The following is a 27,053-nucleotide window of genomic DNA, read 5'->3' as shown; positions in this document are numbered from 1 at the left end:
ACACGGTTTGTGCTAGCTTCTTGAAACTTGACACAATAAAGTAGTTTCACGTTCTATCTCTATGTTTTGTTTCCTCTTGATGTAGCCCTAAGCAGTGACTGGCGAGAAACACTTTCATGGAAAGGGGTTGCCAGGCTTCCCAAAATTACGAATCTCCAGAAATCTCAGCAAATATTTTTTCACCCAAACTGGATGATACTTTCAGGTAATGATCAGTACACTAAGGCGACTTGGTTCCCCAAATTTCGTTCTTCTATGTTGAAGCGTTCGTTTCCAGTAACAGTTTGAATTTTTAGGTTTCACTCTGTTTTCTCCTATATTGATAGAGGTATTTGGAACTCTGAATCCAACACGGTTTGTGCTAGCTTCTTGAAACTTGACACAATAAAGTAGTTTCACGTTCTATCTCTATGTTTTGTTTCCTCTTGATGTAGCCCTAACAGTGACTGGCGAGAAACACTTTCATGGAAAGGGGTTGCCAGGCTTCCCAAAATTACGAATCTCCAGAAATCTCAGGAAATATTTTTTCACCCAAACAGGATGATACTTTAAGAGAATGATCAGTACACTAAGGCGACTTGGTTCCCCAAATTTCGTTCTTCTATGTTGAAGCGTTCGTTTCCAGTAACAGTTTGAATTTTTAGGTTTCACTCTGTTTTCTCCTATATTGATAGATGTATTTGGAACTCTAAATCCAACACGGTTTGTGCTAGCTTCTTGAAACTTGACACAATAAAGTAGTTTCACGTTCTATCTCTATGTTTTGTTTCCTCTTGATGTAGCCCTAACAGTGACCGGCGAGAAACACTTTCATGTAAAGGGGTTGCCAGGCTTCCCAAAATTACGAATCTCCAGAAATCTCAGCAAATATTTTTTCACCCAAAGAGGATGATACTTTCAGGTAATGATCAGTACACTAAGGCGACTTGGTTCCCCAAATTTTGTTCTTCTATGTTGAAGCGTTCGTTTCCAGTAACAGTTTGAATTTTTAGGTTTCACTCTGTTTTCTCCTATATTGATAGATGTATTTGGAACTCTAAATCCAACACGGTTTGTGCTAGCTTCTTGAAACTTGACACAATAAAGTAGTTTCACGTTCTATCTCTATGTTTTGTTTCCTCTTGATGTAGCCCTAACAGTGACCGGCGAGAAACACTTTCATATAAAGGGGTTGCCAGGCTTCCCAAAATTACGAATCTCCAAAAATCTCAGCAAATATTTTTTCACCCAAACAGGATGATACTTTCAGGTAATGATCAGTACACTAAGGGACTTGGTTCCCCAAATTTCGTTCTTCTATGTTGAAGCGTTCGTTTCCAGTAACAGTTTGAATTTTTAGGTTTCACTCTGTTTTCTCCTATATTGATAGATGTATTTGGAACTCTAAATCCAACACGGTTTGTGCTAGCTTCTTGAAACTTGACACAATAAAGTAGTTTCACGTTCTATCTCTATGTTTTGTTTCCTCTTGATGTAGCCCTAAGCATTGACTGGCGAGAAACACTTTCATGGAAAGGGGTGGCTTCCCAAAATTACGAATCTCCAGAAATCTCAGCAAATATTTTTTCACCCAAACAGGATGATACTTTCAGGTAATGATCACTACACTAACGCGACTTGGTTCCCCAAATTTCGTTCTTCTATGTTGAAGCGTTCGTTTCCAGTAACAGTTTGAATTTTTAGGTTTCACTCTGTTTTCTCCTATATTGATAGATGTATTTGGAACTCTAAATCCAACACGGTTTGTGCTAGCTTCTTGAAACTTGACACAATAAAGTAGTTTCACGTTCTATCTCTATGTTTTGTTTCCTCTTGATGTAGCCCTAACAGTGACTGGCGAGAAACACTTTCATGGAAAGGGGTTGCCAGGCTTCCCAAATATACGAATCTCCAGAAATCTCAGGAAATATTTTTTCACCCAAACAGGATGATACTTTCAGGTAATGATCAGTACACTAAGGCGACTTGGTTCCCCAAATTTCGTTCTTCTATGTTGAAGCGTTCGTTTCCAGTAACAGTTTGAATTTTTAGGTTTCACTCTGTTTTCTCCTATATTGATAGATGTATTTGGAACTCTAAATCCAACACGGTTTGTGCTAGCTTCTTGAAACTTGACACAATAAAGTAGTTTCACGTTCTAGCTCTATGTTTTGTTTCCTCATGATGTAGCCCTAAGCAGTGACGGGCGATAAACACTTTCATGGAAAGGGGTGGCTTCCCAAACTTACGAATCTCCAGAAATCGCAGAAATATTTTTTCACCCAAACTGGATGATACTTTCAGGTAATGGTCAGTACACTAAGGCGACTTGGTTCCCCAAATTTCGTTCTTCTATGTTGAAGCGTTCGTTTCCAGTAACAGTTTGAATTTTTAGGTTTCACTCTGTTTTCTCCTATATTGATAGAGGTATTTGGAACTCTAAATCCAACACGGTTTGTGCTAGCTTCTTGAAACTTGACACAATAAAGTAGTTTCACGTTCTATCTCTATGTTTTGTTTCCTCTTGATGTAGCCCTAACAGTGACTGGCGAGAAACACTTTCATGGAAAGGGGTTGCCAGGCTTCCCAAATATGCGAATCTCCAGAAATCTCAGCAAATATTTTTTCACCCAAACAGGATGATACTTTCAGGTAATGATCCGTACACTAAGGCGACTTGGTTCCCCAAATTTCGTTCTTCTATGTTGAAGCGTTCGTTTCCAGTAACAGTTTGAATTTTTAGGTTTCACTCTGTTTTCTCCTATATTGATAGATGTATTTGGAACTCTAAATCCAACACGGTTTGTGCTAGCTTCTTGAAACTTGACACAATAAAGTAGTTTCACGTTCTATCTCTATGTTTTGTTTCCTCTTGATGTAGCCCTAACAGTGACCGGCGAGAAACACTTTCATGTAAAGGGGTTGCCAGGCTTCCCAAAATTACGAATCTCCAGAAATCTCAGCAAATATTTTTTCACCCAAACTGGATGATACTTTCAGGTAATGATCAGTACACTAAGGCGACTTGGTTCCCCAAATTTCGTTCTTCTATGTTGAAGCGTTCGTTTCCAGTAACAGTTTGAATTTTTAGGTTTCACTCTGTTTTCTCCTATATTGATAGATGTATTTGGAACTCTAAATCCAACACGGTTTGTGCTAGCTTCTTGAAACTTGACACAATAAAGTAGTTTCACGTTCTATCTCTATGTTTTGTTTCCTCTTGATGTAGCCCTAACAGTGACCGGCGAGAAACACTTTCATATAAAGGGGTTGCCAGGCTTCCCAAAGTTACGAATCTCCAGAAATCTCAGCAAATATTTTTTCACCCAAACAGGATGATACTTTCAGGTAATGATCAGTACACTAAGGCGACTTGGTTCCCCAAATTTCGTTCTTCTATGTTGAAGCGTTCGTTTCCAGTAACAGTTTGAATTTTTAGGTTTCACTCTGTTTTCTCCTATATTGATAGATGTATTTGGAACTCTAAATCCAACACGGTTTGTGCTAGCTTCTTGAAACTTGACACAATAAAGTAGTTTCACGTTCTATCTCTATGTTTTGTTTCCTCTTGATGTAGCCCTAAGCATTGACTGGCGAGAAACACTTTCATGGAAAGGGGTGGCTTCCCAAAATTACGAATCTCCAGAAATCTCAGCAAATATTTTTTCACCCAAACTGGATGATACTTTCAGGTAATGATCACTACACTAACGCGACTTGGTTCCCCAAATTTCGTTCTTCTATGTTGAAGCGTTCGTTTCCAGTAACAGTTTGAATTTTTAGGTTTCACTCTGTTTTCTCCTATATTGATAGATGTATTTGGAACTCTGAATACAACACGGTTTGTGCTAGCTTCTTGAAACTTGACACAATAAAGTAGTTTCACGTTCTATCTCTATGTTTTGTTTCCTCTTGATGTAGCCCTAAGCAGTGACTGACGAGAAACACTTTCATGGAAAGGGGTTGCCAGGCTTCCCAAAATTACGAATCTCCAGAAATCTCAGCATATATTTTTTCACCCAAACTGGATGATACTTTCAGGTAATGATCAGTACACTAAGGCGACTTGGTTCCCCAAATTTCGTTCTTCTATATTGAAGCGTTCGTTTCCAGTAACAGTTTGAATTTTTAGGTTTCACTCTGTTTTCTCCTATATTGATAGATGTATTTGGAACTCTAAATCCAACACGGTTTGTGCTAGCTTCTTGAAACTTGACACAATAAAGTAGTTTCACGTTCTATCTCTATGTTTTGTTTCCTCTTGATGTAGCCCTAACAGTGACTGGCGAGAAACACTTTCATTGAAAGGGGTTGCCAGGCTTCCCAAATATACGAATCTCCAGAAATCTCAGGAAATATTTTTTCACCCAAACAGGATGATACTTTCAGGTAATGATCAGTACACTAAGGCGACTTGGTTCCCCAAATTTCGTTCTTCTATGTTGAAGCGTTCGTTTCCAGTAACAGTTTGAATTTTTAGGTTTCACTCTGTTTTCTCCTATATTGATAGATGTATTTGGAACTCTAAATCCAACACGGTTTGTGCTAGCTTCTTGAAACTTGACACAATAAAGTAGTTTCACGTTCTATCTCTATGTTTTGTTTCCTCATGATGTAGCCCTAAGCATTGACTGGCGAGAAACACTTTCATGGAAAGGGGTGGCTTCCCAAAATTACGAATCTCCAGAAATCGCAGCAAATATTTTTTCACCCAAACTGGATGATACTTTCAGGTAATGATCAGTACACTAAGGCGACTTGGTTCCCCAAATTTCGTTCTTCTATGTTGAACCGTTCGTTTCCAGTAACAGTTTGAATTTTTAGGTTTCACTCTGTTTTCTCCTATATTGATAGAGGTATTTGGAACTCTAAATCCAACACGGTTTGTGCTAGCTTCTTGAAACTTGACACAATAAAGTAGTTTCACGTTCTATCTCTATGTTTTGTTTCCTATTGATGTAGCCCTAAGCATTGACTGGCGAGAAACACTTTCATGGAAAGGGGTGGCTTCCCAAAATTACGAATCTCCAGAAATCTCAGCAAATATTTTTTCACCCAAACTGGATGATACTTTCAGGTAATGATCACTACACTAACGCGACTTGGTTCCCCAAATTTCGTTCTTCTATGTTGAAGCGTTCGTTTCCAGTAACAGTTTGAATTTTTAGGTTTCACTCTGTTTTCTCCTATATTGATAGATGTATTTGGAACTCTGAATACAACACGGTTTGTGCTAGCTTCTTGAAACTTGACACAATAAAGTAGTTTCACGTTCTATCTCTATGTTTTGTTTCCTCTTGATGTAGCCCTAAGCAGTGACTGACGAGAAACACTTTCATGGAAAGGGGTTGCCAGGCTTCCCAAAATTACGAATCTCCAGAAATCTCAGCAAATATTTTTTCACCCAAACTGGATGATACTTTCAGGTAATGATCAGTACACTAAGGCGACTTGGTTCCCCAAATTTCGTTCTTCTATATTGAAGCGTTCGTTTCCAGTAACAGTGTGAATTTTTAGGTTTCACTCTGTTTTCTCCTATATTGATAGATGTATTTGGAACTCTAAATCCAACACGGTTTGTGCTAGCTTCTTGAAACTTGACACAATAAAGTAGTTTCACGTTCTATCTCTATGTTTTGTTTCCTCTTGATGTAGCCCTAACAGTGACTGGCGAGAAACACTTTCATGGAAAGGGGTTGCCAGGCTTCCCAAATATACGAATCTCCAGAAATCTCAGGAAATATTTTTTCACCCAAACAGGATGATACTTTCAGGTAATGATCAGTACACTATGGCGACTTGGATCCCCAAATTTCGTTTTTCTATATTGAAGCGTTCGTTTCCAGTAACAGTTTGAATTTTTAGGTTTCACTCTGTTTTCTCCTATATTGATAGATGTATTTGGAACTCTGAATACAACACGGTTTGTGCTAGCTTCTTGAAACTTGACACAATAAAGTAGTTTCACGTTCTATCTCTATGTTTTGTTTCCTCTTGATGTAGCCCTAAGCAGTGACTGACGAGAAACACTTTCATGTAAAGGGGTTGCCAGGCTTCCCAAAATTACGAATCTCCAGAAATCTCAGCAAATATTTTTTCACCCAAACAGGATGATACTTTCAGGTAATGATCAGTACACTAAGGCGACTTGGTTCCCCAAATTTCGTTCTTCTATGTTGAAGCGTTCGTTTCCAGTAACAGTTTGAATTTTTAGGTTTCACTCTGTTTTCTCCTATATTGATAGATGTATTTGGAACTCTAAATCCAACACGGTTTGTGCTAGCTTCTTGAAACTTGACACAATAAAGTAGTTTCACGTTCTATCTCTATGTTTTGTTTCCTCTTGATGTAGCCCTAACAGTGACCGGCGAGAAACACTTTAATATAAAGGGGTTGCCAGGCTTCCCAAAGTTACGAATCTCCAGAAATCTCAGCAAATATTTTTTCACCCAAACAGGATGATACTTTCAGGTAATGATCAGTACACTAAGGCGACTTGGTTCCCCAAATTTCGTTCTTCTATGTTGAAGCGTTCGTTTCCAGTAACAGTTTGAATTTTTAGGTTTCACTCTGTTTTCTCCTATATTGATAGATGTATTTGGAACTCTAAATCCAACACGGTTTGTGCTAGCTTCTTGAAACTTGACACAATAAAGTAGTTTCACGTTCTATCTCTATGTTTTGTTTCCTCTTGATGTAGCCCTAAGCAGTGACTGGCGAGAAACACTTTCATGGAAAGGGGTGGCTTCCCAAAATTACGAATCTCCAGAAATCTCAGCAAATATTTTTTCACCCAAACTGGATGATACTTTCAGGTAATGATCACTACACTAACGCGACTTGGTTCCCCAAATTTCGTTCTTCTATGTTGAAGCGTTCGTTTCCAGTAACAGTTTGAATTTTTAGGTTTCACTCTGTTTTCTCCTATATTGATAGATGTATTTGGAACTCTGAATACAACACGGTTTGTGCTAGCTTCTTGAAACTTGACACAATAAAGTAGTTTCACGTTCTATCTCTATGTTTTGTTTCCTCTTGATGTAGCCCTAAGCAGTGACTGACGAGAAACACTTTCATGGAAAGGGGTTGCCAGGCTTCCCAAAATTACGAATCTCCAGAAATCTCAGCAAATATTTTTTCACCCAAACTGGATGATACTTTCAGGTAATGATCAGTACACTAAGGCGACTTGGTTCCCCAAATTTCGTTCTTCTATATTGAAGCGTTCGTTTCCAGTAACAGTTTGAATTTTTAGGTTTCACTCTGTTTTCTCCTATATTGATAGATGTATTTGGAACTCTAAATCCAACACGGTTTGTGCTAGCTTCTTGAAACTTGACACAATAAAGTAGTTTCACGTTCTATCTCTATGTTTTGTTTCCTCTTGATGTAGCCCTAACAGTGACTGGCGAGAAACACTTTCATGGAAAGGGGTTGCCAGGCTTCCCAAATATACGAATCTCCAGAAATCTCAGGACATATTTTTTCACCCAAACAGGATGATACTTTCAGGTAATGATCAGTACACTAAGGCGACTTGGTTCCCCAAATTTCGTTCTTCTATGTTGAAGCGTTCGTTTCCAGTAACAGTTTGAATTTTTAGGTTTCACTCTGTTTTCTCCTATATTGATAGATGTATTTGGAACTCTAAATCCAACACGGTTTGTGCTAGCTTCTTGAAACTTGACACAATAAAGTAGTTTCACGTTCTATCTCTATGTTTTGTTTCCTCATGATGTAGCCCTAAGCATTGACTGGCGAGAAACACTTTCATGGAAAGGGGTGGCTTCCCAAAATTACGAATCTCCAGAAATCGCAGCAAATATTTTTTCACCCAAACTGGATGATACTTTCAGGTAATGATCAGTACACTAAGGCGACTTGGTTCCCCAAATTTCGTTCTTCTATGTTGAAGCGTTCGTTTCCAGTAACAGTTTGAATTTTTAGGTTTCACTCTGTTTTCTCCTATATTGATAGAGGTATTTGGAACTCTAAATCCAACACGGTTTGTGCTAGCTTCTTGAAACTTGACACAATAAAGTAGTTTCACGTTCTATCTCTATGTTTTGTTTCCTCTTGATGTAGCCCTAACAGTGACTGGCGAGAAACACTTTCATGGAAAGGGGTTGCCAGGCTTCCCAAATATGCGAATCTCCAGAAATCTCAGGAAATATTTTTTCACCCAAACAGGATGATACTTTCAGGTAATGATCAGTACACTAAGGCGACTTGGTTCCCCAAATTTCGTTCTTCTATGTTGAAGCGTTCGTTTCCAGTAACAGTTTGAATTTTTAGGTTTCACTCTGTTTTCTCCTATATTGATAGATGTATTTATAACTCTAAATCCAACACGGTTTGTGCTAGCTTCTTGAAACTTGACACAATAAAGTAGTTTCACGTTCTATCTCTATGTTTTGTTTCCTCTTGATGTAGCCCTAAGCATTGACTGGCGAGAAACACTTTCATGGAAAGGGGTGGCTTCCCAAAATTACGAATCTCCAGAAATCTCAGCAAATATTTTTTCACCCAAACTGGATGATACTTTCAGGTAATGATCACTACACTAACGCGACTTGGTTCCCCAAATTTCGTTCTTCTATGTTGAAGCGTTCGTTTCCAGTAACAGTTTGAATTTTTAGGTTTCACTCTGTTTTCTCCTATATTGATAGATGTATTTGGAACTCTGAATACAACACGGTTTGTGCTAGCTTCTTGAAACTTGACACAATAAAGTAGTTTCACGTTCTATCTCTATGTTTTGTTTCCTCTTGATGTAGCCCTAAGCAGTGACTGACGAGAAACACTTTCATGGAAAGGGGTTGCCAGGCTTCCCAAAATTACGAATCTCCAGAAATCTCAGCAAATATTTTTTCACCCAAACTGGATGATACTTTCAGGTAATGATCAGTACACTAAGGCGACTTGGTTCCCCAAATTTCGTTCTTCTATATTGAAGCGTTCGTTTCCAGTAACAGTTTGAATTTTTAGGTTTCACTCTGTTTTCTCCTATATTGATAGATGTATTTGGAACTCTAAATCCAACACGGTTTGTGCTAGCTTCTTGAAACTTGACACAATAAAGTAGTTTCACGTTCTATCTCTATGTTTTGTTTCCTCTTGATGTAGCCCTAACAGTGACTGGCGAGAAACACTTTCATGGAAAGGGGTTGCCAGGCTTCCCAAATATACGAATCTCCAGAAATCTCAGGAAATATTTTTTCACCCAAACAGGATGATACTTTCAGGTAATGATCAGTACACTATGGCGACTTGGTTCCCCAAATTTCGTTTTTCTATATTGAAGCGTTCGTTTCCAGTAACAGTTTGAATTTTTAGGTTTCACTCTGTTTTCTCCTATATTGATAGATGTATTTGGAACTCTGAATACAACACGGTTTGTGCTAGCTTCTTGAAACTTGACACAATAAAGTAGTTTCACGTTCTATCTCTATGTTTTGTTTCCTCTTGATGTAGCCCTAAGCAGTGACTGACGAGAAACACTTTCATGTAAAGGGGTTGCCAGGCTTCCCAAAATTACGAATCTCCAGAAATCTCAGCAAATATTTTTTCACCCAAACAGGATGATACTTTCAGGTAATGATCAGTACACTAAGGCGACTTGGTTCCCCAAATTTCGTTCTTCTATGTTGAAGCGTTCGTTTCCAGTAACAGTTTGAATTTTTAGGTTTCACTCTGTTTTCTCCTATATTGATAGATGTATTTGGAACTCTAAATCCAACACAGTTTGTGCTAGCTTCTTGAAACTTGACACAATAAAGTAGTATCACGTTCTATCTCTATGTTTTGTTTCCTCTTGATGTAGCCCTAACAGTGACCGGCGAGAAACACTTTAATATAAAGGGGTTGCCAGGCTTCCCAAAGTTACGAATCTCCAGAAATCTCAGCAAATATTTTTTCACCCAAACAGGATGATACTTTCAGGTAATGATCAGTACACTAAGGCGACTTGGTTCCCCAAATTTCGTTCTTCTATGTTGAAGCGTTCGTTTCCAGTAACAGTTTGAATTTTTAGGTTTCACTCTGTTTTCTCCTATATTGATAGATGTATTTGGAACTCTAAATCCAACACGGTTTGTGCTAGCTTCTTGAAACTTGACACAATAAAGTAGTTTCACGTTCTATCTCTATGTTTTGTTTCCACTTGATGTAGCCCTAAGCAGTGACTGGCGAGAAACACTTTCATGGAAAGGGGTGGCTTCCCAAAATTACGAATCTCCAGAAATCTCAGCAAATATTTTTTCACCCAAACTGGATGATACTTTCAGGTAATGATCACTACACTAACGCGACTTGGTTCCCCAAATTTCGTTCTTCTATGTTGAAGCGTTCGTTTCCAGTAACAGTTTGAATTTTTAGGTTTCACTCTGTTTTCTCCTATATTGATAGATGTATTTGGAACTCTAAATCCAACACGGTTTGTGCTAGCTTCTTGAAACTTGACACAATAAAGTAGTTTCACGTTCTATCTCTATGTTTTGTTTCCTCATGATGTAGCCCTAAGCATTGACTGGCGAGAAACACTTTCATGGAAAGGGGTGGCTTCCCAAAATTACGAATCTCCAGAAATCTCAGCAAATATTTTTTCACCCAAACTGGATGATACTTTCAGGTAATGATCAGTACACTAAGGCGACTTGGTTCCCCAAATTTCGTTCTTCTATGTTGAAGCGTTCGTTTCCAGTAACAGTTTGAATTTTTAGGTTTCACTCTGTTTTCTCCTATATTGATAGAGGTATTTGGAACTCTGAATCCAACACGGTTTGTGCTAGCTTCTTGAAACTTGACACAATAAAGTAGTTTCACGTTCTATCTCTATGTTTTGTTTCCTCTTGATGTAGCCCTAACAGTGACCGGCGAGAAACACTTTCATGTAAAGGGGTTGCCAGGCTTCCCAAAATTACGAATCTCCAGAAATCTCAGCAAATATTTTTTCACCCAAACAGGATGATACTTTCAGGTAATGATCAGTACACTAAGGCGACTTGGTTCCCCAAATTTCGTTCTTCTATGTTGAAGCGTTCGTTTCCAGTAACAGTTTGAATTTTTAGGTTTCACTCTGTTTTCTCCTATATTGATAGATGTATTTGGAACTCTAAATCCAACACGGTTTGTGCTAGCTTCTTGAAACTTGACACAATAAAGTAGTTTCACGTTCTATCTCTATGTTTTGTTTCCTCTTGATGTAGCCCTAACAGTGACCGGCGAGAAACACTTTCATGTAAAGGGGTTGCCAGGCTTCCCAAAATTACGAATCTCCAGAAATCTCAGCAAATATTTTTTCACCCAAACAGGATGATACTTTCAGGTAATGATCAGTACACTAAGGTGACTTGGTTCCCCAAATTTCGTTCTTCTATGTTGAAGCGTTCGTTTCCAGTAACAGTTTGAAATTTAGGTTTCACTCTGTTTTCTCCTATATTGATAGATGTATTTGGAACTCTAAATCCAACACGGTTTGTGCTAGCTTCTTGAAACTTGACACAATAAAGTAGTTTCACGTTCTATCTCTATGTTTTGTTTCCTCTTGATGTAGCCCTAACAGTGACCGGCGAGAAACACTTTCATGTAAAGGGGTTGCCAGGCTTCCCAAAATTACGAATCTCCAGAAATCTCAGCAAATATTTTTTCACCCAAACAGGATGATACTTTCAGGTAATGATCAGTACACTAAGGCGACTTGGTTCCCCAAATTTCGTTCTTCTATGTTGAAGCGTTCGTTTCCAGTAACAGTTTGAATTTTTAGGTTTCACTCTGTTTTCTCCTATATTGATAGATGTATTTGGAACTCTAAATCCAACACGGTTTGTGCTAGCTTCTTGAAACTTGACACAATAAAGTAGTTTCACGTTCTATCTCTATGTTTTGTTTCCTCTTGATGTAGCCCTAACAGTGACCGGCGAGAAACACTTTCATGTAAAGGGGTTGCCAGGCTTCCCAAAATTACGAATCTCCAGAAATCTCAGCAAATATTTTTTCACCCAAACAGGATGATACTTTCAGGTAATGATCAGTACACTAAGGCGACTTGGTTCCCCAAATTTCGTTCTTCTATGTTGAAGCGTTCGTTTCCAGTAACAGTTTGAATTTTTAGGTTTCACTCTGTTTTCTCCTATATTGATAGATGTATTTGGAACTCTGAATACAACACGGTTTGTGCTAGCTTCTTGAAACTTGACACAATAAAGTAGTTTCACGTTCTATCTCTATGTTTTGTTTCCTCTTGATGTAGCCCTAAGCAGTGACTGACGAGAAACACTTTCATGGAAAGGGGTTGCCAGGCTTCCCAAAATTACGAATCTCCAGAGATCTCAGCAAATATTTTTTCACCCAAACTGGATGATACTTTCAGGTAATGATCAGTACACTAAGGCAACTTGGTTCCCCAAATTTCGTTCTTCTATATTGAAGCGTTCGTTTCCAGTAACAGTTTGAATTTTTAGGTTTCACTCTGTTTTCTCCTATATTGATAGATGTATTTGGAACTCTAAATCCAACACGGTTTGTGCTAGCTTCTTGAAACTTGACACAATAAAGTAGTTTCACGTTCTATCTCTATGTTTTGTTTCCTCTTGATGTAGCCCTAACAGTGACTGGCGAGAAACACTTTCAGGGAAAGGGGTTGCCAGGCTTCCCAAATATACGAATCTCCAGAAATCTCAGGAAATATTTTTTCACCCAAACAGGATGATACTTTCAGGTAATGATCAGTACACTATGGCGACTTGGTTCCCCAAATTTCGTTTTTCTATATTGAAGCGTTCGTTTCCAGTAACAGTTTGAATTTTTAGGTTTCACTCTGTTTTCTCCTATATTGATAGATGTATTTGGAACTCTAAATCCAACACGGTTTTTGCTAGCTTCATGAAACTTGACACAATAAAGTAGTTTCACATTCTATCTCTATGTTTTGTTTCCTCTTGATGTAGCCCTAACAGTGACTGGCGAGAAACACTTTCATGGAAAGGGGTTGCCAGGCTTCCCAAATATACGAATCTCCAGAAATCTCAGCAAATATTTTTTCACCCAAACTGGATGATACTTTCAGGTAATGATCAGTACACTATGGCGACTTGGTTCCCCAAATTTCGTTTTTCTATGTTGAAGCGTTCGTTTCCAGTAACAGTTTGAATTTTTAGGTTTCACTCTGTTTTCTCCTATATTGATAGATGTATTTGGAACTCTAAATCCAACACGGTTTGTGCTAGCTTCTTGAAACTTGACACAATAAAGTAGTTTCACGTTCTATCTCTATGTTTTGTTTCCTCTTGATGTAGCCCTAAGCAGTGACTGGCGAGAAACACTTTCATGGAAAGGGGTTGCCAGGCTTCCCAAAATTACGAATCTCCAGAAATCTCAGCAAATATTTTTTCACCCAAACAGGATGATACTTTCAGGTAATGATCAGTACACTAAGGCGACTTGGTTCCCCAAATTTCGTTCTTCTATGTTGAAGCGTTCGTTTCCAGTAACAGTTTGAATTTTTAGGTTTCACTCTGTTTTCTCCTATATTGATAGATGTATTTGGAACTCTAAATCCAACACGGTTTGTGCTAGCTTCTTGAAACTTGACACAATAAAGTAGTTTCACGTTCTATCTCTATGTTTTGTTTCCTCATGATGTAGCCCTAAGCATTGACTGGTGAGAAACACTTTCATGGAAAGGGGTGGCTTCCCAAAATTACGAATCTCCAGAAATCGCAGCAAATATTTTTTCACCCAAACTGGATGATACTTTGAGGTAATGATCAGTACACTAAGGCGACTTGGTTCCCCAAATTTCGTTCTTCTATGTTGAAGCGTTCGTTTCCAGTAACAGTTTGAATTTTTAGGTTTCACTCTGTTTTCTCCTATATTGATAGAGGTATTTGGAACTCTGAATCCAACACGGTTTGTGCTAGCTTCTTGAAACTTGACACAATAAAGTAGGTTCACGTTCTATCTCTATGTTTTGTTTCCTCTTGATGTAGCCCTAAGCATTGACTGGCGAGAAACACTTTCATGGAAAGGGGTGGCTTCCCAAAATTACGAATCTCCAGAAATCTCAGCAAATATTTTTTCACCCAAACTGGATGATACTTTCAGGTAATGATCACTACACTAACGCGACTTGGTTCCCCAAATTTCGTTCTTCTATGTTGAAGCGTTCGTTTCCAGTAACAGTTTGAATTTTTAGGTTTCACTCTGTTTTCTCCTATATTGATAGATGTATTTGGAACTCTGAATACAACACGGTTTGTGCTAGCTTCTTGAAACTTGACACAATAAAGTAGTTTCACGTTCTATCTCTATGTTTTGTTTCCTCTTGATGTAGCCCTAAGCAGTGACTGACGAGAAACACTTTCATGTAAAGGGGTTGCCAGGCTTCCCAAAATTACGAATCTCCAGAAATCTCAGCAAATATTTTTTCACCCAAACAGGATGATACTTTCAGGTAATGATCAGTACACTAAGGCGACTTGGTTCCCCAAATTTCGTTCTTCTATGTTGAAGCGTTCGTTTCCAGTAACAGTTTGAATTTTTAGGTTTCACTCTGTTTTCTCCTATATTGATAGAGGTATTTGGAACTCTAAATCCAACACGGTTGGTGCTAGCTTCTTGAAACTTGACACAATAAAGTAGTTTCACGTTCTATCTCTATGTTTTGTTTCCTCTTGATGTAGCCCTAACAGTGACCGGCGAGAAACACTTTCATGTAAAGGGGTTGCCAGGCTTCCCAAAATTACGAATCTCCAGAAATCTCAGCAAATATTTTTTCACCCAAACAGGATGATACTTTCAGGTAATGATCAGTACACTAAGGCGACTTGGTTCCCCAAATTTCGTTCTTCTATGTTGAAGCGTTCGTTTCCAGTAACAGTTTGAATTTTTAGGTTTCACTCTGTTTTCTCCTATATTGATAGATGTATTTGGAACTCTAAATCCAACACGGTTTGTGCTAGCTTCTTGAAACTTGACACAATAAAGTAGTTTCACGTTCTATCTCTATGTTTTGTTTCCTCTTGATGTAGCCCTAACAGTGACCGGCGAGAAACACTTTCATGTAAAGGGGTTGCCAGGCTTCCCAAAATTACGAATCTCCAGAAATCTCAGCAAATATTTTTTCACCCAAACAGGATGATACTTTCAGGTAATGATCAGTACACTAAGGCGACTTGGTTCCCCAAATTTCGTTCTTCTATGTTGAAGCGTTCGTTTCCAGTAACAGTTTGAAATTTAGGTTTCACTCTGTTTTCTTCTATATTGATAGATGTATTTGGAACTCTGAATACAACACGGTTTTTGCTAGCTTCTTGAAACTTGACACAATAAAGTAGTTTCACGTTGTATCTCTATGTTTTGTTTCCTCTTGATGTAGCCCTAACAGTGACTGGCGAGAAACACTTTCATGGAAAGGGGTTGCCAGGCTTCCCAAATATACGAATCTCCAGAAATCTCAGGAAATATTTTTTCACCCAAACAGGATGATACTTTCAGGTAATGATCAGTACACTAAGGCGACTTGGTTCCCCAAATTTCGTTCTTCTATGTTGAAGCGTTCGTTTCCAGTAACAGTTTGAATTTTTAGGTTTCACTCTGTTTTCTCCTATATTGATAGATGTATTTGGAACTCTGAATCCAACAAGGTTTGTGCTAGGTTCTTGAAACTTGACACAATAAAGTAGTTTCACGTTCTATCTCTATGTTTTGTTTCCTCTTGATGTAGCCCTAAGCAGTGACTGGCGATAAACACTTTCATGGAGAGGGGTGGCTTCCCAAAATTACGAATCTCCAGAAATCTCAGCAAATATTTTTTCACCCAAACTGGATGATACATTCAGGTAATGATCAGTACACTAAGGCGACTTGGTTCCCCAAATTTCGTTCTTCTATGTTGAAGCGTTCGTTTCCAGTAACAGTTTGAATTTTTAGGTTTCACTCTGTTTTCTCCTATATTGATAGATGTATTTTGAACTCTAAATCCAACACGGTTTGTGCTAGCTTCTTGAAACTTGACACAATAAAGCAGTTTCACGTTCTATCTCTATGTTTTGTTTCCTCTTGATGTAGCCCTAAGCAGTGACTGGCAAGAAACACTTTCATGGAAAGGGGTTGCCATGCTTCCCAAAATTACGAATCTCCAGAAATCTCAGCAAATATTTTTTCACCCAAACTGGATGATACTTTCAGGTAATGATCAGTACACTAAGGCGACTTGGTTCCCCAAATGTCGTTCTTCTATGTTGAAGCGTTCGTTTCCAGTAACAGTTTGAATTTTTAGGTTTCACTCTGTTTTCTCCTATATTGATAGATGTATTTGGAACTCTAAATCCAACACGGTTTGTGCTAGCTTCTTGAAACTTGACACAATATAGTAATTTCACGTTCTATCTCTATGTTTTGTTTCCTCTTGATGTAGCCCCAAGCAGTGACTGAGGAGAAACACTTTCATGGAAAGGGGTAGCCAAGCTTCCTAAAATTACAAATCTCCAGAAATCTCAGCAAATATTTTTTCACCCAAACAGGATGATACTTTCAGGTAATGATCAGTACACTAAGGTGACTTGGTTCCCCAAATTTCGTTCTTCTATGTTGAAGCGTTCGTTTCCAGTAACAGTTTGAAATTTAGGTTTCACTCTGTTTTCTCCTATATTGATAGATGTATTTGGAACTCTAAATCCAACACGGTTTGTGCTAGCTTCTTGAAACTTGACACAATAAAGTAGTTTCACGTTGTATCTCTATGTTTTGTTTCCTCTTGATGTAGCCCTAACAGTGACTGGCGAGAAACACTTTCATGGAAAGGGGTTGCCAGGCTTCCCAAATATACGAATCTCCAGAAATCTCAGGAAATATTTTTTGACCCAAACAGGATGATACTTTCAGGTAATGATCAGTACACTAAGGCGACTTGGTTCCCCAAATTTCGTTCTTCTATGTTGAAGCATTCGTTTCCAGTAACAGTTTGAATTTTTAGGTTTCACTCTGTTTTCTCCTATATTGATAGATGTATTTGGAACTCTGAATCCAACAAGGTTTGTGCTAGGTTCTTGAAACTTGACACAATAAAGTAGTTTCACGTTCTATCTCTATGTTTTGTTTCCTATTGAGGTAGCCCTAAGCAGTGACTGTCGATAAACACTTTCATGGAGAGGGGTGGCTTCCCAAAATTACGAATCTCCAGAAATCTCAGCAAATATTTTTTCACCCAAACTGGATGATACTTTCAGGTAATGATCAGTACACTAAGGCGACTTGGTTCCCCAAATTTCGTTCTTCTATGTTGAAGCGTTCGTTTCCAGTAACAGTTTGAATTTTTAGGTTTCACTCTGTTTTCTCCTATATTGATAGATGTATTTGGAACTCTAAATCCAACACGGTTTGTGCTAGCTTCTTGAAACTTGACACAATAAAGTAGTTTCACGTTCTATCTCTATGTTTTGTTTCCTCTTGATGTAACCCTAACAGTGACTGGCGAGAAACACTTTCATGGAAAGGGGTTGCCAGGCTTCCCAAATATACGAATCTCCAGAAATCTCAGCAAATATTTTTTCACCCAAACAGGATGATACTTTCAGGTAATGATCAGTACACTAAGGCGACTTGGTTCCCCAAATTTCGTTCTTCTATGTTGAAGCGTTCGTTTCCAGTAACAGTTTGAATTTTTAGGTTTCACTCTGTTTTCTCCTATATTGATAGATGTATTTGGAACTCTAAATCCAACACGGTTTGTGCTAGCTTCTTGAAACTTGACACAATAAAGTAGTTTCACGTTCTATCTCTATGTTTTGTTTCCTCTTGATGTAGCCCTAAGCATTGACTGGCGAGAAACACTTTCATGGAAAGGGGTGGCGTCCCAAAATTACGAATCTCCAGAAATCTCAGCAAATATTTTTTCACCCAAACTGGATGATACTTTCAGGTAATGATCACTACACTAACGCGACTTGGTTCCCCAAATTTCGTTCTTCTATGTTGAAGCGTTCGTTTCCAGTAACAGTTTGAATTTTTAGGTTTCACTCTGTTTTCTCCTATATTGATAGATGTATTTGGAACTCTGAATACAACACGGTTTGTGCTAGCTTCTTGAAACTTGACACAATAAAGTAGTTTCACGTTCTATCTCTATGTTTTGTTTCCTCTTGATGTAGCCCTAAGCAGTGACTGACGAGAAACACTTTCATGGAAAGGGGTTGCCAGGCTTCCCAAAATTACGAATCTCCAGAAATCTCAGCAAATATTTTTTCACCCAAACTGGATGATACTTTCAGGTAATGATCAGTACACTAAGGCGACTTGGTTCCCCAAATTTCGTTCTTCTATATTGAAGCGTTCGTTTCCAGTAACAGTTTGAATTTTTAGGTTTCACTCTGTTTTCTCCTATATTGATAGATGTATTTGGAACTCTAAATCCAACACGGTTTGTGCTAGCTTCTTGAAACTTGACACAATAAAGTAGTTTCACGTTCTATCTCTATGTTTTGTTTCCTCTTGATGTAGCCCTAACAGTGACTGGCGAGAAACACTTTCATGGAAAGGGGTTGCCAGGCTTCCCAAATATACGAATCTCCAGAAATCTCAGGAAATATTTTTTCACCCAAACAGGATGATACTTTCAGGTAATGATCAGTACACTATGGCGACTTGGTTCCCCAAATTTCGTTTTTCTATATTGAAGCGTTCGTTTCCAGTAACAGTTTGAATTTTTAGGTTTCACTCTGTTTTCTCCTATATTGATAGATGTATTTGGAACTCTAAATCCAACACGGTTTTTGCTAGCTTCATGAAACTTGACACAATAAAGTAGTTTCACGTTCTATCTCTATGTTTTGTTTCCTCTTGATGTAGCCCTAACAGTGACTGGCGAGAAACACTTTCATGGAAAGGGGTTGCCAGGCTTCCCAAATATACGAATCTCCAGAAATCTCAGCAAATATTTTTTCACCCAAACTGGATGATACTTTCAGGTAATGATCAGTACACTATGGCGACTTGGTTCCCCAAATTTCGTTTTTCTATGTTGAAGCGTTCGTTTCCAGTAACAGTTTGAATTTTTAGGTTTCACTCTGTTTTCTCCTATATTGATAGATGTATTTGGAACTCTAAATCCAACACGGTTTGTGCTAGCTTCTTGAAACTTGACACAATAAAGTAGTTTCACGTTCTATCTCTATGTTTTGTTTCCTCTTGATGTAGCCCTAACAGTGACCGGCGAGAAACACTTTCATGTAAAGGGGTTGCCAGGCTTCCCAAAATTACGAATCTCCAGAAATCTCAGCAAATATTTTTTCACCCAAACAGGATGATACTTTCAGGTAATGATCAGTACACTAAGGCGACTTGGTTCCCCAAATTTCGTTCTTCTATGTTGAAGCGTTCGTTTCCAGTAACAGTTTGAATTTTTAGGTTTCACTCTGTTTTCTTCTATATTGATAGATGTATTTGGAACTCTAAATCCAACACGGTTTGTGCTAGCTTCTTGAAACTTGACACAATAAAGTAGTTTCACGTTCTATCTCTATGTTTTGTTTCCTCTTGATGTAGCCCTAAGCATTGACTGGCGAGAAACACTTTCATGGAAAGGGGTGGCTTCCCAAAATTACGAATCTCCAGAAATCTCAGCAAATATTTTTTCACCCAAACTGGATGATACTTTCAGGTAATGATCAGTACACTAAGGCGACTTGGTTCCCCAAATTTCGTTCTTCTATGTTGAAGCGTTCGTTTCCAGTAACAGTTTGAATTTTTAGGTTTCACTCTGTTTTCTCCTATATTGATAGATGTATTTGGAACTCTGAATACAACACGGTTTGTGCTAGCTTCTTGAAACTTGACACAATAAAGTAGTTTCACGTTCTATCTCTATGTTTTGTTTCCTCTTGATGTAGCCCTAAGCAGTGACTGACGAGAAACACTTTCATGGAAAGGGGTTGCCAGGCTTCCCAAAATTACGAATCTCCAGAAATCTCAGCAAATATTTTTTCACCCAAACTGGATGATACTTTCAGGTAATGATCAGTACACTAAGGCGACTTGGTTCCCCAAATTTCGTTCTTCTATATTGAAGCGTTCGTTTCCAGTAACAGTTTGAATTTTTAGGTTTCACTCTGTTTTCTCCTATATTGATAGATGTATTTGGAACTCTAAATCCAACACGGTTTGTGCTAGCTTCTTGAAACTTGACACAATAAAGTAGTTTCACGTTCTATCTCTATGTTTTGTTTCCTCTTGATGTAGCCCTAACAGTGACTGGCGAGAAACACTTTCATGGAAAGGGGTTGCCAGGCTTCCCAAATATACGAATCTCCAGAAATCTCAGCAAATATTTTTTCACCCAAACTGGATGATACTTTCAGGTAATGATCAGTACACTATGGCGACTTGGTTCCCCAAATTTCGTTTTTCTATGTTGAAGCGTTCGTTTCCAGTAACAGTTTGAAATTTTAGGTTTCACTCTGTTTTCTCCTATATTGATAGATGTATTTGGAACTCTAAATCCAACACGGTTTGTGCTAGCTTCTTGAAACTTGACACAATAAAGTAGTTTCACGTTCTATCTCTATGTTTTGTTTCCTCTTGATGTAGCCCTAACAGTGACCGGCGAGAAACACTTTCATGTAAAGGGGTTGCCAGGCTTCCCAAAATTACGAATCTCCAGAAATCTCAGCAAATATTTTTTCACCCAAACAGGATGATACTTTCAGGTAATGATCAGTACACTAAGGCGACTTGGTTCCCCAAATTTCGTTCTTCTATGTTGAAGCGTTCGTTTCCAGTAACAGTTTGAATTTTTAGGTTTCACTCTGTTTTCTCCTATATTGATAGATGTATTTGGAACTCTAAATCCAACACGGTTTGTGCTAGCTTCTTGAAACTTGACACAATAAAGTAGTTTCACGTTCTATCTCTATGTTTTGTTTCCTCTTGATGTAGCCCTAACAGTGACCGGCGAGAAACACTTTCATGTAAAGGGGTTGCCAGGCTTCCCAAAATTACGAATCTCCAGAAATCTCAGCAAATATTTTTTCACCCAAACAGGATGATACTTTCAGGTAATGATCAGTACACTAAGGCGACTTGGTTCCCCAAATTTCGTTCTTCTATGTTGAAGCGTTCGTTTCTAGTAACAGTTTGAATTTTTAGGTTTCACTCTGTTTTCTCCTATATTGATAGATGTATTTGGAACTCTAAATCCAACACGGTTTGTGCTAGCTTCTTGAAACTTGACACAATAAAGTAGTTTCACGTTCTATCTCTATGTTTTGTTTCCTCTTGATGTAGCCCTAAGCATTGACTGGCGAGAAACACTTTCATGGAAAGGGGTGGCTTCCCAAAATTACGAATCTCCAGAAATCTCAGCAAATATTTTTTCACCCAAACTGGATGATACTTTCAGGTAATGATCAGTACACTAAGGCGACTTGGTTCCCCAAATTTCGTTCTTCTATGTTGAAGCGTTCGTTTCCAGTAACAGTTTGAATTTTTAGGTTTCACTCTGTTTTCTCCTATATTGATAGATGTATTTGGAACTCTGAATACAACACGGTTTGTGCTAGCTTCTTGAAACTTGACACAATAAAGTAGTTTCACGTTCTATCTCTATGTTTTGTTTCCTCTTGATGTAGCCCTAAGCAGTGACTGACGAGAAACACTTTCATGGAAAGGGGTTGCCAGGCTTCCCAAAATTACGAATCTCCAGAAATCTCAGCAAATATTTTTTCACCCAAACTGGATGATACTTTCAGGTAATGATCAGTACACTAAGGCGACTTGGTTCCCCAAATTTCGTTCTTCTATATTGAAGCGTTCGTTTCCAGTAACAGTTTGAATTTTTAGGTTTCACTCTGTTTTCTCCTATATTGATAGATGTATTTGGAACTCTAAATCCAACACGGTTTGTGCTAGCTTCTTGAAACTTGACACAATAAAGTAGTTTCACGTTCTATCTCTATGTTTTGTTTCCTCTTGATGTAGCCCTAACAGTGACTGGCGAGAAACACTTTCATGGAAAGGGGTTGCCAGGCTTCCCAAATATACGAATCTCCAGAAATCTCAGCAAATATTTTTTCACCCAAACTGGATGATACTTTCAGGTAATGATCAGTACACTATGGCGACTTGGTTCCCCAAATTTCGTTTTTCTATGTTGAAGCGTTCGTTTCCAGTAACAGTTTGAATTTTTAGGTTTCACTCTGTTTTCTCCTATATTGATAGATGTATTTGGAACTCTAAATCCAACACGGTTTGTGCTAGCTTCTTGAAACTTGACACAATAAAGTAGTTTCACGTTCTATCTCTATGTTTTGTTTCCTCTTGATGTAGCCCTAACAGTGACCGGCGAGAAACACTTTCATGTAAAGGGGTTGCCAGGCTTCCCAAAATTACGAATCTCCAGAAATCTCAGCAAATATTTTTTCACCCAAACAGGATGATACTTTCAGGTAATGATCAGTACACTAAGGCGACTTGGTTCCCCAAATTTCGTTCTTCTATGTTGAAGCGTTCATTTCCAGTAACAGTTTGAATTTTTAGGTTTCACTCTGTTTTCTCCTATATTGATAGATGTATTTGGAACTCTAAATCCAACACGGTTTGTGCTAGCTTCTTGAAACTTGACACAATAAAGTAGTTTCACGTTCTATCTCTATGTTTTGTTTCCTCATGATGTAGACCTAAGCATTGACTGGCGAGAAACACTTTCATGGAAAGGGGTGGCTTCCCAAAATTACGAATCTCCAGAAATCTCAGCAAATATTTTTTCACCCAAACTGGATGATACTTTCAGGTAATGATCAGTACACTAAGGCGACTTGGTTCCCCAAATGTCGTTTTTCTATATTGAAGCGTTCGTTTCCAGTAACAGTTTGAATTTTTAGGTTTCACTCTGTTTTCTCCTATATTGATAGAGGTATTTGGAACTCTAAATCCAACACGGTTTGTGCTAGCTTCTTGAAACTTGACACAATAAAGTAGTTTCATGTTCTATCTCTATGTTTTGTTTCCTCTTGAGGTAGCCCTAACAGTGACTGGCGAGAAACACTTTCATGGAAAGGGGTTGCCAGGCTTCCCAAATATACGAATCTCCAGAAATCTCAGGAAATATTTTTTCACCCAAACAGGATGATACTTTCAGGTAATGATCAGTACACTATGGCGACTTGGTTCCCCAAATTTCGTTTTTCTATGTTGAAGCGTTTGTTTCCAGTAACAGTTTGAATTTTTAGGTTTCACTCTGTTTTCTCCTATATTGATAGATGTATTTGGAACTCTAAATCCAACACGGTTTGTGCTAGCTTCTTGAAACTTGACACAATAAAGTAGTTTCACGTTCTATCTCTATGTTTTGTTTCCTCTTGATGTAGCCCTAAGCAGTGACTGGCGAGAAACACTTTCATGGAAAGGGGTAGCCAGGCTTCCCAAAATTACGAATCTCCAGAAATCTCAGCAAATATTTTTTCACCCAAACAGGATGATACTTTCAGGTAATGATCAGTACACTAAGGCGACTTGGTTCCCCAAATTTCGTTCTTCTATGTTGAAGCGTTCGTTTCCAGTAACAGTTTGAATTTTTAGGTTTCACTCTGTTTTCTCCTATATTGATAGATGTATTTGGAACTCTAAATCCAACACGGTTTGTGCTAGCTTCTTGAAACTTGACACAATAAAGTAGTTTCACGTTCTATCTCTATGTTTTGTTTCCTCATGATGTAGCCCTAAGCATTGACTGGCGAGAAACACTTTCATGGAAAGGGGTGGCTTCCCAAAATTACGAATCTCCAGAAATCGCAGCAAATATTTTTTCACCCAAACTGGATGATACTTTCAGGTAATGATCAGTACACTAAGGCGACTTGGTTCCCCAAATTTCGTTCTTCTATGTTGAAGCGTTCGTTTCCAGTAACAGTTTGAATTTTTAGGTTTCACTCTGTTTTCTCCTATATTGATAGAGGTATTTGGAACTCTGAATCCAACACGGTTTGTGCTAGCTTCTTGAAACTTGACACAATAAAGTAGGTTCACGTTCTATCTCTATGTTTTGTTTCCTCTTGATGTAGCCCTAAGCATTGACTGGCGAGAAACACTTTCATGGAAAGGGGTGGCTTCCCAAAATTACGAATCTCCAGAAATCTCAGCAAATATTTTTTCACCCAAACTGGATGATACTTTCAGGTCATGATCACTACACTAACGCGACTTGGTTCCCCAAATTTCGTTCTTCTATGTTGAAGCGTTCGTTTCCAGTAACAGTTTGAATTTTTAGGTTTCACTCTGTTTTCTCCTATATTGATAGATGTATTTGGAACTCTGAATACAACATGGTTTGTGCTAGCTTCTTGAAACTTGACACAATAAAGTAGTTTCACGTTCTATCTCTATGTTTTGTTTCCTCTTGATGTAGCCCTAAGCAGTGACTGACGAGAAACACTTTCATGTAAAGGGGTTGCCAGGCTTCCCAAATTTACGAATCTCCAGAAATCTCAGCAAATATTTTTTCACCCAAACAGGATGATACTTTCAGGTAATGATCAGTACACTAAGGCGACTTGGTTCCCCAAATTTCGTTCTTCTATGTTGAAGCGTTCGTTTCCAGTAACAGTTTGAATTTTTAGGTTTCACTCTGTTTTCTCCTATATTGATAGATGTATTTGGAACTCTAAATCCAACACGGTTTGTGCTAGCTTCTTGAAACTTGACACAATAAAGTAGTTTCACGTTCTATCTCTATGTTTTGTTTCCTCTTGATGTAGCCCTAACAGTGACCGGCGAGAAACACTTTCATGTAAAGGGGTTGCCAGGCTTCCCAAAATTACGAATCTCCAGAAATCTCAGCAAATATTTTTTCACCCAAACAGGATGATACTTTCAGGTAATGATCAGTACACTAAGGCGACTTGGTTCCCCAAATTTCGTTCTTCTATGTTGAAGCGTTCGTTTCCAGTAACAGTTTGAATTTTTAGGTTTCACTCTGTTTTCTCCTATATTGATAGATGTATTTGGAACTCTAAATCCAACACGGTTTGTGCTAGCTTCTTGAAACTTGACACAATAAAGTAGTTTCACGTTCTATCTCTATGTTTTGTTTCCTCTTGATGTAGCCCTAACAGTGACCGGCGAGAAACACTTTCATGTAAAGGGGTTGCCAGGCTTCCCAAAATTACGAATCTCCAGAAATCTCAGCAAATATTTTTTCACCCAAACAGGATGATACTTTCAGGTAATGATCAGTACACTAAGGCGACTTGGTTCCCCAAATTTCGTTCTTCTATGTTGAAGCGTTCGTTTCCAGTAACAGTTTGAATTTTTAGGTTTCACTCTGTTTTCTCCTATATTGATAGATGTATTTGGAACTCTAAATCCAACACGGTTTGTGCTAGCTTCTTGAAACTTGACACAATAAAGTAGTTTCACGTTCTATCTCTATGTTTTGTTTCCTCATGATGTAGCCCTAAGCATTGACTGGCGAGAAACACTTTCATGGAAAGGGGTGGCTTCCCAAAATTACGAATCTCCAGAAATCGCAGCAAATATTTTTTCACCCAAACTGGATGAAACTTTCAGGTAATGATCAGTACACTAAGGCGACTTGGTTCCCCAAATGTCGTTTTTCTATATTGAAGCGTTCGTTTCCAGTAACAGTTTGAATTTTTAGGTTTCACTCTGTTTTCTCCTATATTGATAGAGGTATTTGGAACTCTAAATCCAACACGGTTTGTGCTAGCTTCTTGAAACTTGACACAATAAAGTAGTTTCATGTTCTATCTCTATGTTTTGTTTCCTCTTGAGGTAGCCCTAACAGTGACTGGCGAGAAACACTTTCATGGAAAGGGGTTGCCAGGCTTCCCAAATATACAAATCTCCAGAAATCTCAGGAAATATTTTTTTACCCAAACAGGATGATACTTTCAGGTAATGATCAGTACACTATGGCGACTTGGTTCCCCAAATTTCGTTTTTCTATGTTGAAGCGTTCGTTTCCAGTAACAGTTTGAATTTTTAGGTTTCACTCTGTTTTCTCCTATATTGATAGATGTATTTGGAACTCTAAATCCAACACGGTTTGTGCTAGCTTCTTGAAACTTGACACAATAAAGTAGTTTCACGTTCTATCTCTATGTTTTGTTTCCTCTTGATGTAGCCCTAAGCAGTGACTGGCGAGAAACACTTTCATGGAAAGGGGTTGCCAGGCTTCCCAAAATTACGAATCTCCAGAAATCTCAGCAAATATTTTTTCACCCAAACAGGATGATACTTTCAGGTAATGATCAGTACACTAAGGCGACTTGGTTCCCCAAATTTCGTTCTTCTATGTTGAAGCGTTCGTTTCCAGTAACAGTTTGAATTTTTAGGTTTCACTCTGTTTTCTCCTATATTGATAGATGTATTTGGAACTCTAAATCCAACACGGTTTGTGCTAGCTTCTTGAAACTTGACACAATAAAGTAGTTTCACGTTCTATCTCTATGTTTTGTTTCCTCTTGATGTAGCCCTAAGCAGTGACTGGCGAGAAACACTTTCATGGAAAGGGGTTGCCAGGCTTCCCAAAATTACGAATCTCCAGAAATCTCAGCAAATATTTTTTCATCCAAACAGGATGATACTTTCAGGTAATGATCAGTACACTAAGGCGACTTGGTTCCCCAAATTTCGTTCTTCTATGTTGAAGCGTTCGTTTCCAGTAACAGTTTGAATTTTTAGGTTTCACTCTGTTTTCTCCTATAGTGATAGATGTATTTGGAACTCTAAATCCAACACGGTTTGTGCTAGCTTCTTGAAACTTGACACAATAAAGTAGTTTCACGTTCTATCTCTATGTTTTGTTTCCTCATGATGTAGCCCTAAGCATTGACTGGCGAGAAACACTTTCATGGAAAGGGGTGGCTTCCCAAAATTACGAATCTCCAGAAATCGCAGCAAATATTTTTTCACCCAAACTGGATGATACTTTCAGGTAATGATCAGTACACTAAGGCGACTTGGTTCCCCAAATTTCGTTCTTCTATGTTGAAGCGTTCGTTTCCAGTAACAGTTTGAATTTTTAGGTTTCACTCTGTTTTCTCCTATATGATAGAGGTATT

This window comes from Spermophilus citellus (assembly GCF_964194105.1).
Source record: "Spermophilus citellus genome assembly, chromosome: 7".
NCBI lineage: Eukaryota > Metazoa > Chordata > Mammalia > Rodentia > Sciuridae > Spermophilus > Spermophilus citellus.
The sequence above is the reverse complement of the archived record's forward strand: the minus strand, read 5'-3'. Positions refer to the sequence as shown.